This window comes from Paroedura picta, chromosome 7 (assembly GCF_049243985.1).
Source record: "Paroedura picta isolate Pp20150507F chromosome 7, Ppicta_v3.0, whole genome shotgun sequence".
Classification (NCBI taxonomy): Eukaryota; Metazoa; Chordata; class Lepidosauria; order Squamata; family Gekkonidae; genus Paroedura; species Paroedura picta.
In genome coordinates, this window is record NC_135375.1 from 90,638,705 (window position 1) to 90,651,126 (window position 12,422).

General features: G+C 43.2%; 1 long non-coding RNA gene and 1 pseudogene across 2 annotated transcripts in view; both read right to left on the bottom strand.

Moving 5' to 3' along the window:
* Positions 1-12,422, bottom strand: part of LOC143841270 (uncharacterized) — a 621,460-nt gene that overhangs the window by 111,103 nt on the left and 497,935 nt on the right. The gene's annotated exons all lie outside the window — the stretch shown is intronic.
* LOC143842514 (U6 spliceosomal RNA) lies at positions 10,372-10,470 on the bottom strand (annotated as a pseudogene).

Sequence of the window (12,422 nt, forward strand, 5' to 3'; positions counted from 1 at the left end):
TTGCAATAAAAAAGGACACAGATGGTATGAAAAGATCCCTTGCTGAAGAATGGTGGTGATAGATTAAAAAAAAATAAGGAGGATATTGGTGCTGCCAAATAGTAATTTCTCCCTTTTATGTATCTTTAGTAGCATGGTTGTACAGTTGCCACGTCCCTCATGGCAACTGAACAGGAGATGGGGATGGACTTACTAAGAGAGAGAAAGGGCCAGGCCTCACCACTGGTGTCACATATGAAGTGACATATTATACTGTGATATCACCACATTTGGGTAAAAACTCTATGGTTTCTATCATAGAGCTTTTGCTCAAATACCAGAACGTTGCCTGTATATTACTGGTGTGATGACATCAATGTTTTATTTAACTTTGAGTTGGAATGGTCAGGAAGGAATCAGATATAGAATTTATGAGGTGAACAGGTAATAGGAAAGAGGTATAAACATCATCTAATTTGTCACAAACAAGTACCTATTATTCAGACAGTTCTTTAAAACTTTAGGAGGGAGACTTTTTGGCAGTCATAGAAACTAAAACTGGTGAAGAGAAACATTCAAATTTGTTCCAGTTTTCCTTCTTAACCACTTAAACAATTTCCCTCAGACTGAACAGGGATTAGGGTTGGGCGCTTTGGCCTGCAGACCAAAGAGAAGACAATTAGATATGCTAGTGAAATCAGCACCTTTCCTGTTGTCATTTCTTGTTGGTCTCCATATTGCCACTCTTAGAGCAATTTCCCCCATCTTCATGGAAGTGCCACACTCAGTCTTACCCTCTCTGCTAGAGACATAGTTACGAACCTATTTCTGTCTCTCTTCTTTCCTAAATACATCTTTATTTAGTCTTTAAATAGATTGTGCACCATTGTTGTGTTCATTACTCTGCTAATACATAAAGACATAAGCACAACATCAAGATTGGATGTTTGGGACATTGGGTGGTGATAGTTGCATTGGAGGAAGAGAGGTGACAATGAAATGTGAAGAAAAATTGTGCATGATCAAATTCCAGATTGAAATAAATTCTTCTTTTTAAAACCTAAAGTGAAGAGGAACTGAACACAGCCCAGATAGAACTTCTGAAATAATAAAGGAAGAGAACTGAGGAAATCCACTCATCATTAGCTGCAAGATTAGCCAACAAAAATACTGGTGAGAACAGTGGGGGTGAGAAAGCAACCAGAGAGATAAGATTAAAAGGAGCCAAAAGCTAAAAACAAAAAAAAATTATAACTTGAACTACATCTAATCGGGAAACAGAAAGCCATGAAGAAGTGTAATGGAAGAGAAATATGTGGTCTAGATAAGGCTGCTAGCTCTGGGTTGGGAAAAACCTGGAGATTTGGGGGTGGAGCCTGAAGAGGGCAAGATTTATGGAGGGGAAGAACTTCAATGTGCTATAAATGCCATACAGTCCACCTTCTAAGATAGCATTTTCTCCAGGAAAACTGTTGCCTGGAGATGAACCTAGAGATGCCAGCTCCCGGCCCTACTTGGAGGCTGGCATCTCTAGGTATAGAAGACCAAGCAAGAAGTACAGTTAAGGATGGAGCAGAGAACATGAAGCTAGGAAACAAGACCAAGGAAATCTCAAGAATTGCAGGGTTTGTTTTTATAAATGGGAAGAAAAAGAAGGAATTTGTAGGCCTTTTTGGTCAGTTTGGCAGATAATGTCAGAATAAAAGGGTTGCTAGATCTTGGTTGGAAAGTTATTGGTATGGGGGAAGAAAGGGTTTGGAGAGGAAAGGAATCTTAGCAGAGAGATGATTCCTTAGAGTCCATCCTCCACAGCGACCTTTTTTTTCTCAGCGGAAATTATCTCTGTTGTCTGGAGAACAGTTGTAATTCTGGGAGATCAGTCCTCCTAGTATGCAAATAAATAAGGCAATGCATGTATTTTCAAGCTTCAACACATACAAATGTACACTGAAAAATCTAGTGTCGGCTCACAGGTACCAAAGCTGGAAAACATACATTCACACAAAATAGAAAGAGCACATATCACATTACTGTTACATGCAGTGGAACTGCCAAACTGAACAGGAAAGCACAGCAGGAAAAAGTAAGTCAACAACTTGGCAGCATAGGAAGATAAAATTAATTTTAGCAATATTAACAAGATGGATATAGTAACGCTCTGCAGAACTGTGCACTGTTTTCTAAAATTCCACCCCTCAAGATACTGAACCGTTGCCAAAAAACAGAATAAAGAGAATGGTAGGGGGGGGGAGTGACAGAACTTATAATTTCAAGCTGTTCCCTTGTATTAGTCTAGTGTGTTAATTTGAAGACCTTACCTAAGGTCACATGTTCAAGTAGGCAGTACAGCTAGTGGAGAGTGCTTGCGTAACCCTGTTGGGAGTTGCTCCTTAGATTAAAACTGTTTGAACTACTCCTCGTTCTTCTGGTGTCTACTTTGGAACCCAGAAGCATTACAGAGAATAATCTGACAGGTAGTCAAATACTAAATTTCAACCGAAGACAAATCAATATGAAAACAATAGAGTCTGCCTCCCAAATGAACTGGGCTGAATAAGACGTGTCTTGAAGCTTCAGAACGTTGCAAATGGAACCGCGGATTAAGAAACTAACAACACTTCTCCAACGTCCAAAAGAAAGAAATATGATCAGCAATGTGTTTTTAAAAAGAACATTCTGTTGGTAAAAGCGCAAAACGTGCAAGGTGTGCACATGGCCGCCGACAGCTTTATACATTCATTTTAATAAAGACTACAGAAAGGTTTTTGAACTTCCAAGGAAGAAAGATTAAAGAACCAGCCTAATTACGACTATGTTCTACTACAACACGCTGTTGGTTTCATTACATAAATAGAGGCCTTACACGCAATCCTCCCCACCAACACTTCTTTTTTATTCTTTTTTTCGGATTTCCCCAATACATCACACATGTCAGCTAACAACTGGTTGCCAGATCAACCATTATGCCAAGTAAATTACCAATCAGGACCTTTATCTAATATAGATTCTTGCTGTAGAATAATTCTCCTGTGGGCAAATATGGAATCTTAAGAATTGCAGGGTTTGTTTTTTATAAAAGGAAATGCCTCCAGGCAGAGGGAGAAAAACTTAAAAATATGAGAGTAGTGGCAGAGATCCAACAGCCATGATGTACCCGTGCAAAGGTTTCTCAGTGCTTTTCTATAACCAGGAGAACATTTTATGCATGCAATGGGAAATCTCCATGCAGATAAAGCATTTCTTTTTTACCTGACTTCCACTTCTGAGGCTTTCAATCCAGTCCAGTATCAAACAAAGAGTAAAGGAGGAAACTATGGGGAAAGAGTGTTCAGGTCCTTTGTAAGTCCCTCTAGCTGACCCTTCCACCACTTTAAAACAGCCCGTTCCCCTATATGCTCTTTTTCCCACATTACATTTGCAAGCTTTCTGATACAAGTTCCCTATGCCTGTTAGGAATTCAGAGAAGAATAAAAGTTGTATGTTGGTTAAGAGTGATGGACTCTAACCTGGAGAAATGGGTTTGATTCCCCATGCCTCCACATGAAGCCTGCTTGGGTGGCCTTGGGCCAGTCACAGTATTTTCAGAACTCTCTCAGCTCCAACTACCTCAAAAAGTGCCTGTTGTGGAAAGCAGAAGGGAAGGAGAATGTAAGGCACTTTGAGACTTCTTGGAGTAGAGAAAAGCAAGGTGTAAAAGCCATCTCTTCTTCATGGGAAGAACGCCTTGTTGGATTAGATGAAATGTCCGCAGAGTCCAGAATCTAACAAGCCAGATGTCCTAAGGAAGCCCACAAGCAGCACATGAAGTCCAAAGTCCAATCCTATTGTTTTCCTGCCTTTCAACAAAGAGCCATCACAGCTCATAGTCAATGAACAACCTGTCTTCCAAGGACTTATAGAACCTTCTGTTGGTCATCACCTTATCTCATGACACTTTTGATTGCCCAGGGAGTTTTGACGAGGGAGAATCCAAACTTCTTCCCCATATATATATTTCCAAAGTCATGCAGTCCAGGAATAGTTTTACTGTGTAACCTTTATGTAGACTAGCCTTAAAGTGTTATCGAGCAACTCCTCAAGTCAGAGTTCCTGATTGCGTAAGGTCATTTATTTATACCCTTCACCTTGCCTTAAGTTTGTTCCACTTGTATCTCAACCACCACAGTCCTCTTGGAGTTTGTAAGGCTGAAGCAATGTTGAAAAATCGGAAAGGTTTGAGGAGCATCAGCATCAGCACAGAAGCCTTTTCACAAAGCACTGAAATGATTTCCTAAGGATCTGGCAGCTGACTCTCTGATACAGTTGCAAACATTGCCTATTGCTGTTATATCATGCTATCTTGCAACACTAGAGGTCACTCTTTTACGATTCCAAGAACCAGGCATCTCTGCAACGCAGCCCCTAGTTTTATGGTAAGCAAGGAAAGGAATATGAACAGCTTGTCAGTTCCAAGTGTACTTATTCCAAAATGGACCTAAGATCTACTCTGTAGTTTGTTATGATGTTATGGGATGAGAAGCATGGATTGCTGAATTTTTAAAAATCTTATTTTCTGTGATTGTTTCCATGGCTGAAGGCGCTCAGAAACTGGTGCATCAACTGGAATATTAACAGTGCCAGCGAAGGTAAGATAAGCAGCTGTTGAGATGCAATGAGAACCAGATCCTCCAAGCACTGGGATCCAAACATGAGAATCCCCTCGGGGTTAGGATGCACAATCTTGTTATTCACAAGCACTTTTCCATGAACCCAGCCTGAAACCGATCACTGGAAAGCCCCAGATTATATTGCTGCTTTCTGGCCAAGCATGAAGTCTGCCAAACACACACCTGACCAACAGCTGCAACTTTGATAAACAAGATTTGTCTCAAGATCAATAAGATCTCTGAACATCATATTATTTTGAGATAAAAGAAAGAAGTTACCTGTATGACCCATTATGCACGGGGGTTTTAGCGCACATTCGGGGTGGAATGGCGGCGGCTAAAATCACCGATAACGCATGGAGGCGGCTGCAACCGGCCGCAGCTTCGGTGCATGCCGCCGAAAAAGCCGCGTCAGTGAAACACAGAAGAAAGCGCAGCTTCCGGGTGACCGGGGCGCAACCAGAAGCGGCGCCCGGATCGCCGCGTGCATAATCGGTTACTCTGGGTTTTGCCGCCATTGCGCCCCGCAACGTACATAACCGGTATGCGTCGCGTCTTCCCCCTCCGCGTATTCCATGTGACCCGAAATCGCCGTTTCGGTGGCCGTGCATAATGGGCCTATGTGAGACCCTGCCCAAGGGGAATATAGAAACGGGTCAGGGGGGAAAAAAATCTGGTCTGAAAGTAGCCTTTCTTTCGGTAACAGCAGCTTTCATTTAAGTCTTTCAGTGTGGGAAGTAGTCAGATGATGTTGAGTTTTGAGAAGGCTACCTAGTGCAGGTTCTCTCAACCAGGGTTTTATGAAACCCTGAAGTTTCTTGACAGCCCTGGACTTGTTTCCTGAATGGGTGGGAGTTAATTTTTAATACATTTTTAAAAATCTATTAAACGTTTAGTGGGCAATACAACCATATATGGTCATGTCAACTCCGCCCCCCCAAATGGCCAATGATGGGCCTGGAGGGGGTAGGAAGTGGAGGGGCCCTAGGTGGCTTTGCTTCCCAACCATATTCTACACTTCTGGGGTGCCACTTCTGGGGTTTCTTGAAGCCTGAATAATGTTTCAGGGGTTTCTCAGTGGTAAAAAAGTTGAGAAAATGTAGGTCAGCCTGAGTTAGAATTTTATTTTATTTTCTCATGCTCCAGCACTGCCTATTTATAATGTTTCTGTAACCATTTGCATCTTTCTAAAGGTTTTGTATCCATACCATTTTCATATATATTCCTATATCATGCATCTGAGTCAGTTGGCAGTTGGCAGTGTGTTTTTGTAATTTATCATGCAGTCAGGTCTTCCAATAAAGCACTCAATTCGTATCAGTAGCACTTTAGAGTCTGTGAATTCTTAATGGCAGTTGTATGCAAAAACTGGGTGAAAAGAACCCATATAAATAAAGGCCCTCCCACTTGCCAACCTCCAATTAGGGATCAAAGATCTCCTGTTATTACAATTGATCTTCAGATGACAGAGATGAGTTCCCCTGGAAAAAAATGGCTGCTTTGGAGGTTGGACTCTGGCACTATACCCCACTAAGGTCCTTCTCTTTGCCAAAATATCCAGGAATTACCCAGCTCAGAATTAGCAACCCCAGATCCAGAACTCCATTGTCTTTAGATGTCAAAGCCCCCTTTAGTTGACCAACTTCATTCTTGGTGGATATCATAGCTCTTTTCTTTTAAAAGCAGTATAATCATGAAATCCTAAACAGATTTGCACCTTTTTAAATCCACTCTGGACGTCACTGTAACAATGCTCTCCTGATAAAAAAATCAGTTCAGAATAGTGAAGTTCTAATATCTGTACATACTCAGCACATCTATGCAGCTTCTGAATCATTCACTGATTTTTATGCCTTCCAACTCTGATCTAGGGATAGGCTCTTTTGCATTATGCATTATGCATAAATCCATTAAAAGTTTCGTTTATGTACCACAATGCATTCACCCTTGTTCTGTTAAACTCTTGCATTTCACTTGTCTTTTGTAAGTGCCAATGCTCTCCTGTCTGTAGCACTAGCTAAATGTGGACCAAAGCACTTCAGCAGCCACGTTTACCATAGAGTGGTAAGGCAGCATATATGCTGTCTGAAGCTCTGACCATGAGGCTGGGAGTTCGATCTCAGCAGCCGGCTCAAGGTTGATTCAGCCTTCCATCCTTCCGAGGTAGGTAAAATGAGTACTCAGCTTGCTGGGGGGTAAATGGTAATGACTGGGGAAGGGAATGGCAAACCACCCCATATTGAGTCTGCCATGAAAACGCTAGAGGGCATCACCCCAAGGGTCAGACATGACTCGGTGCTTGCACAAGGGATACCTTTATCTTTACCTAAGCAAAACAAAGCAGTCCCTTCCCCATACACTACTAGCACACAATACCTCTGGCTTGGGTTCATAAGCAGTAGTGTAGCTTTAGCATCTTATCCATGCCACTGAAGTTGTGAGCTATCAGAAATATGTGCTCCTACCACAGCACATCTCTTCCAAGCACTCTGAGCACTTTGTCATCACGACTTGGTCTCCATAACAGGAGCAACTTCCTTGTCACTAAAAAGGACTGAAATGTCAAAATGACCGTATTAAACAAACCCTACGCAGAGACGAGATGACTCATTGCTTAGGAGACTAATTATCTCCCGATGCACACAGAGATATGTTCATATGAGTTAAATAAGGGATTACAATCAATGAATAATAGATACTCTTCATAAAAAAAATACCAGAGGCATGTTATCCCTGAATGGGTGACAAAACCGGCTTATCAGCTAGGAATCTGACCAAACCAACTGAATATTCCAAAATAAACTGAACATTGCACAGCTGTGTATTTCATACAACAATGTAATCTTCAAAAACAGATTAGCCTATTTTTTTAATTAAAAACCTCTGTAAACTAATTAGAAATTATTTCACAAGGAATGGTTGCCCCCAGGCATGCCAATTTCTTTTTTTCTTTATATGAAGATCACATCATGCCATGATTCTGGAAGCTAAGAAATTGCAGAGAAGACCGGCCTCAAAAATCAGTCTGTTATATCCAACCTAGAGCTGAGCTGAAAGGAATCCCCATTACTCCCATTCCCTACTTGGTGGCATTTATCTGATTGTGAAAATTCTCTGGGCCATTTCGCACGGCTTCAAAGTAGCAGAATGGTTGCTATTTGGAAACGCTACTAATTTGACATAACCCACGACGTCGTAGACAATCTGCAACAATCCTGAAACCAATCAGCAAAAAGCGCTTCGTTGTGGCGCTTTCAGGGGAATCCAGAAAAGTGGATTCACCCTCCGGATAGCGATACACTCCTGCAACCAATCTGCAACAGTAGCGCTAAAGATCTGTGCGTTACCATTGTTGCTGGTTCTTCAAAGTCCCTCCCCCTGGCTCTCTCCTCCAAACTTCCGGCGAAGCGATCGCCATTTTTTTTTCTCCGAGCGAGCGGGGATAAACGCACCGGCGAGCCTCTTTCTGTTTAGAGGCTTCCCTGGCTTCAGTCCTTCACCTTTAGTCACTAAGCACAAACAACTGAAAAGCCCGTTTGCTGAAATAAAGTCCCTTTATTTTTTACAAATAAATTCAGCCGAAAATCGTGCCCGTGAGAGGGGGGGGGGATTTTTTTTTTTATCACTCGAGGCAGCGTGCAAATGATCATACAATCAAACGACAGCTCACATTAGGCAGCTGGATGGGTCTCTCCGTAGCAACGAATCTACCTAGATTCATTGCTATGGGTCGTTTTTTTTTTTTTAAAAACCTTTCTTAAAGGGAAAGGGGCTGTTTGGGAGCATGCTAACGGCTGCCCATTGGCTGCTTGACGGCCAGGGGCGGGACGAGCTTGGCAATAGCGCTTCCTTTCTAGCGATTTCTGCCGAGACCGGAAGCCTGTGGGAAACGCTAAAAAACGCAACTGATTCCACTACAAATGCAGGTATGCATAACGACGAATTCCACTATTTTAAATGGCGATTTTTCATTCCGCAAACAATTTGCAACAAAGATCCCTGTGCGAAAAGGCCCTCTGGATTGCAGATGTCTAGTACTGAATGGCGGCAGTGTTGTCATGTAGTCCCTCAGAATTTGCAGTATCTCACATCCGGCATGCAGTAGCAGTCACACAACTTAACAGCTAGCATCACTAACTTCATCACTTCTATCAACACCAGCACAAGCCCCATCCTATGGTATGCAGTCTAGACATCCTTTAGTTTAATGTGCTTGCTCACTGAGTTCTGCACTCTTTCCTGTTAGGCATTAGTCTGCACAAATTCCAAAGCTCTCCAAATGTACTGCAGACCAGCGGTGCTCAAACTATGGCTCAGAACATAATCATGACTATTATAGGGGAGTTCTCAGGCCAGGAGGAAAGAGGTGAAATCGAGAAAACTGGAAGAAAAAGCTTGTGGACAAACTGGGGCTTGATGTGTGAACAGCTATGGAATACAGTCTATATAAAATTGGGGGGGGGGGGTGGAACTCAAGTTAAATATAAGCTGTCTATGTTGGGGTGTAGAACCATCTGGCCGGATGCTGCTGAAAAGGAGTGTAAATTTAGAAAAGGATTCCACTTCATAAAGTTCATGATCCACAGCTGTGGAGTATGAACAAAGGGAAATCTTTATAGCTCTTCTAGTACTGAGCCTATTCTGCATTGATTTTTCCCGCATTCATTCTTACCGATCTCCGTTCGATTTGGGCCCGGACATAGTAAGTGATCTGCAACAAACAGTTTCCCCGAACTGAAACAGCCTTCAGTCACTTTCACCATATGCATCTGAGTGGGCTCCCTCCTTAGTGCTTCTCGATCACACCACCCCTCCTCCAGTTTGTGGTGGGTTGCCAGGAAATTTAGTGCCCACCCCACCACTTTAAAGCAACCTTGCACTTATGGGCCCCACCACCCCTCCCTCCCTCCCCCGTGCAAAGTGAGCCTTTGAAATGCATGGCGGAGGCCAAAGGGGGGAGGGGTTGCAAGTGCCACTGACCTGGAGCTCAGAGAAGAAGTGACCAGAAAACAGAGTTTCCATTTAGACAAAGAATATATTATGCATCAGGCCCCTTAAATATTTTTTTTTAAAAGAAAGAAAAGGCTCCGTAAAATGTAGGTTCGGATTAGTGAGCAGAGAGTGGGGAGTAGCATAAAACGGCAAATAATGGAATGATATCAGTCTCTCAACAATCCCAAGCAAAGGATCCAAAGGATAGCCTTTTCTTTTTGAGTCCGCGACTCGACCAATCAGCAAGAGACAACCATGCTACGTCAATTTGTAAACACATTTACAGCATTGTAAAAAAGTGGGGGGGGGGGAGTGCTGGTTAATCCAAAACCATTGACATCTACACTTTCATCTATTGGGCTTCCAGAGTGCTTTAGTCGGATATCCCAGAAAATAAGTGCTCCCTGATATTCTGGTGAAAAGGTAGGGTCAATGCGGGTTGAGACATGGAGCTTGCAGATGGAAAATTTCCATTGACCAAAATCAAAATGGAAATTGATTTCAGTGCAGATGGGAGGGATATAATCGATCTGGGATTGCAATAAAAGCTTCGTGCAGATTCAGCTCAGATTTATTTAGGATCTGACAAACTAAATGACAAACTGCTGCCTTTCCCCTGAATGTCATGCCAATGTAACAGCAATCCCACAGGAAGCCTGCAACTTTAAGCTCCCCTTTCCTGCTCCTGTTTCAAAATCAGAGTGCTGGTGTGTTCCAAAGCATCTTGTTAAAACTGACAACAGTTTGCTTTACTAAAATTATGGAACATTCCAAAGTTGCATATCATCCTTGCACACGGCCCACACTAATCTTCTCTGCATTGATCCAATTTTAATTTTTAATTTTTTAAATTTATGATTTAATGCATAACCTGCCACTTCTATATAGGCTTGTGGTGGTGAACAATAAAAGGGACCCAGCATAAATCTTAATACACATAAAACAAATAAAATATATTGGTGACAGATAAAAAAAAAACCCTCCCCTCCCAGAAGCTGCAAAATGCCTCAGAGGGTTTTATAGGGAGTTGAGTTGGTCTTACTTGGTCAGGGGGAGCCCAGATCTTAACAGCATGGCCTAAATCAAAGATTCGGTGGAAGAATTCCATCTTACAGGTCCCACGGAACTGTGAAAGTTGCATCAGGGCCCTATGATCTCCCAGCAGCTAAATCCACCAGGTTGGGGTCAAGACTGAAAAAGCCCTGGCCCATATTGAAGCCAGGGGAACTTCCCTCAAGGCCAGGGATCTCCAGTAAGTTTGTTCCCACAGAGCAAAGGGATCTTCAGAGGGAATAAGCAAGTAAGCGGTCTCTTAGATCAGGGGTAGTCAACCTGTGGTCCAGCAAATGCTGGCAGGGTCTCGTGGGAATTATAGTCCATGGACATCTGGAGGACCACAGGTTGACTACCCCTGTCTTAGATAAGTAGGTCCCTGACCGCAGATTGCCTTGAAGGTTAATACAAAAACCTTGAATTTTATCTGGGCTGCAACCAGCAACCAATGCAGCTGCCTCAACACAGGATATAGGCCCTCCAAGATATAACTTGTACCAGCTGCAATTTCCGGGTCATGGACAAGGGTAGGCCAACGTAGAGCAAGTTACAGAAGTCTAGTCTGGAGGTGAATTCCATGGGCCATCCTGCACAAGGATCAATGTTGCCAATTGCTTTTACAAAGTGGAAACACTATTTTAAATAGTGGAATCTCGGCGTTCCGCATACCTTCATTTGTAGTGGAAGCCAGTAGCGTTTCATTCGTTCCCCATAGGTTTCCGGTCTCGCAGGAATCGCTAGAAAGGGAGCAATTTTTTTCTGTGCTTGTTCCCGCCCCTGGCCATCAATCAAATGAAACAGCCAATGGGCGGTTGTTATCATGCTCCCGAAAAGCCCCTTTCCCTTTAAGCACAGTTTTAAAAAAACACACACACACACATTTCAATGAATGTGCCTTGATTCTTTGCAATGTAGAGACCCATCTAGCTGGCATGTGAGCTGGCGATTCATTGTTACCATGCTCCCCCGAGTGGAAAACTCCCTCCCCCCCGCACGGACACGATTTTTGGCCAAAATTTAAGGGAACTGGCGAACAGGGGGCTGTGTTGTGCTTGGGGACTTAGGGGAGCTTTAAAGCACTTCTGTGGAGGGACTGTATCCGGAGAAGCCTCGCTGGGTGAATGAAGCCTCGCTGGTTTGTTGCTTTCTGCTTGCTCCGAGGGAAAAAAAATGGCAATCGCTTTGCCGGAAGTTCGGAGGAGAGAGCCAGGGGGAGGGACTTTGTTGCAACCGCTACATTGAGAACACACAGGTCTTTTTCGCAAGTGTTGCAGGTTGTTGGCAAGAGTGTAGCGATTTTCTGAGGGTGAATCCACTTTTCCCAATTCCCCGGAAATCGCTACAACTAAGCGATTTTGGCGCTAGTGTTGCAGGATTGTAGCAGATTGCTCACGACGTCATGCGGAATGTAGTTTTAGTGGTGAAAACAAAATGTAAGACTAGTGCTATATTAAAATTGTGCAGAATGGCCCCATGGATCACTGTGGCCAAGTGGGCCAAAGACAGGTAGGGTGCTAGTAGCTGTGCCTGGTGGAGATGAAAGAATGCTTAGTGGGCTACTCCTGTGACCACAGCCTCCAATATAGTATACATACGTACTGCCGAAGCAAGCAACCCACCCCCTTTCCATACTGCATTGTGCTTAGGTTTGCAAGCTCCGGGCTGGGAAATACTGGGGAGACTTTGAGGGTGGATCTGGGAGTGGGTGGGATTTGGGACAGGGAGGGGCCATTCAATGGAGTACAGAGCCCA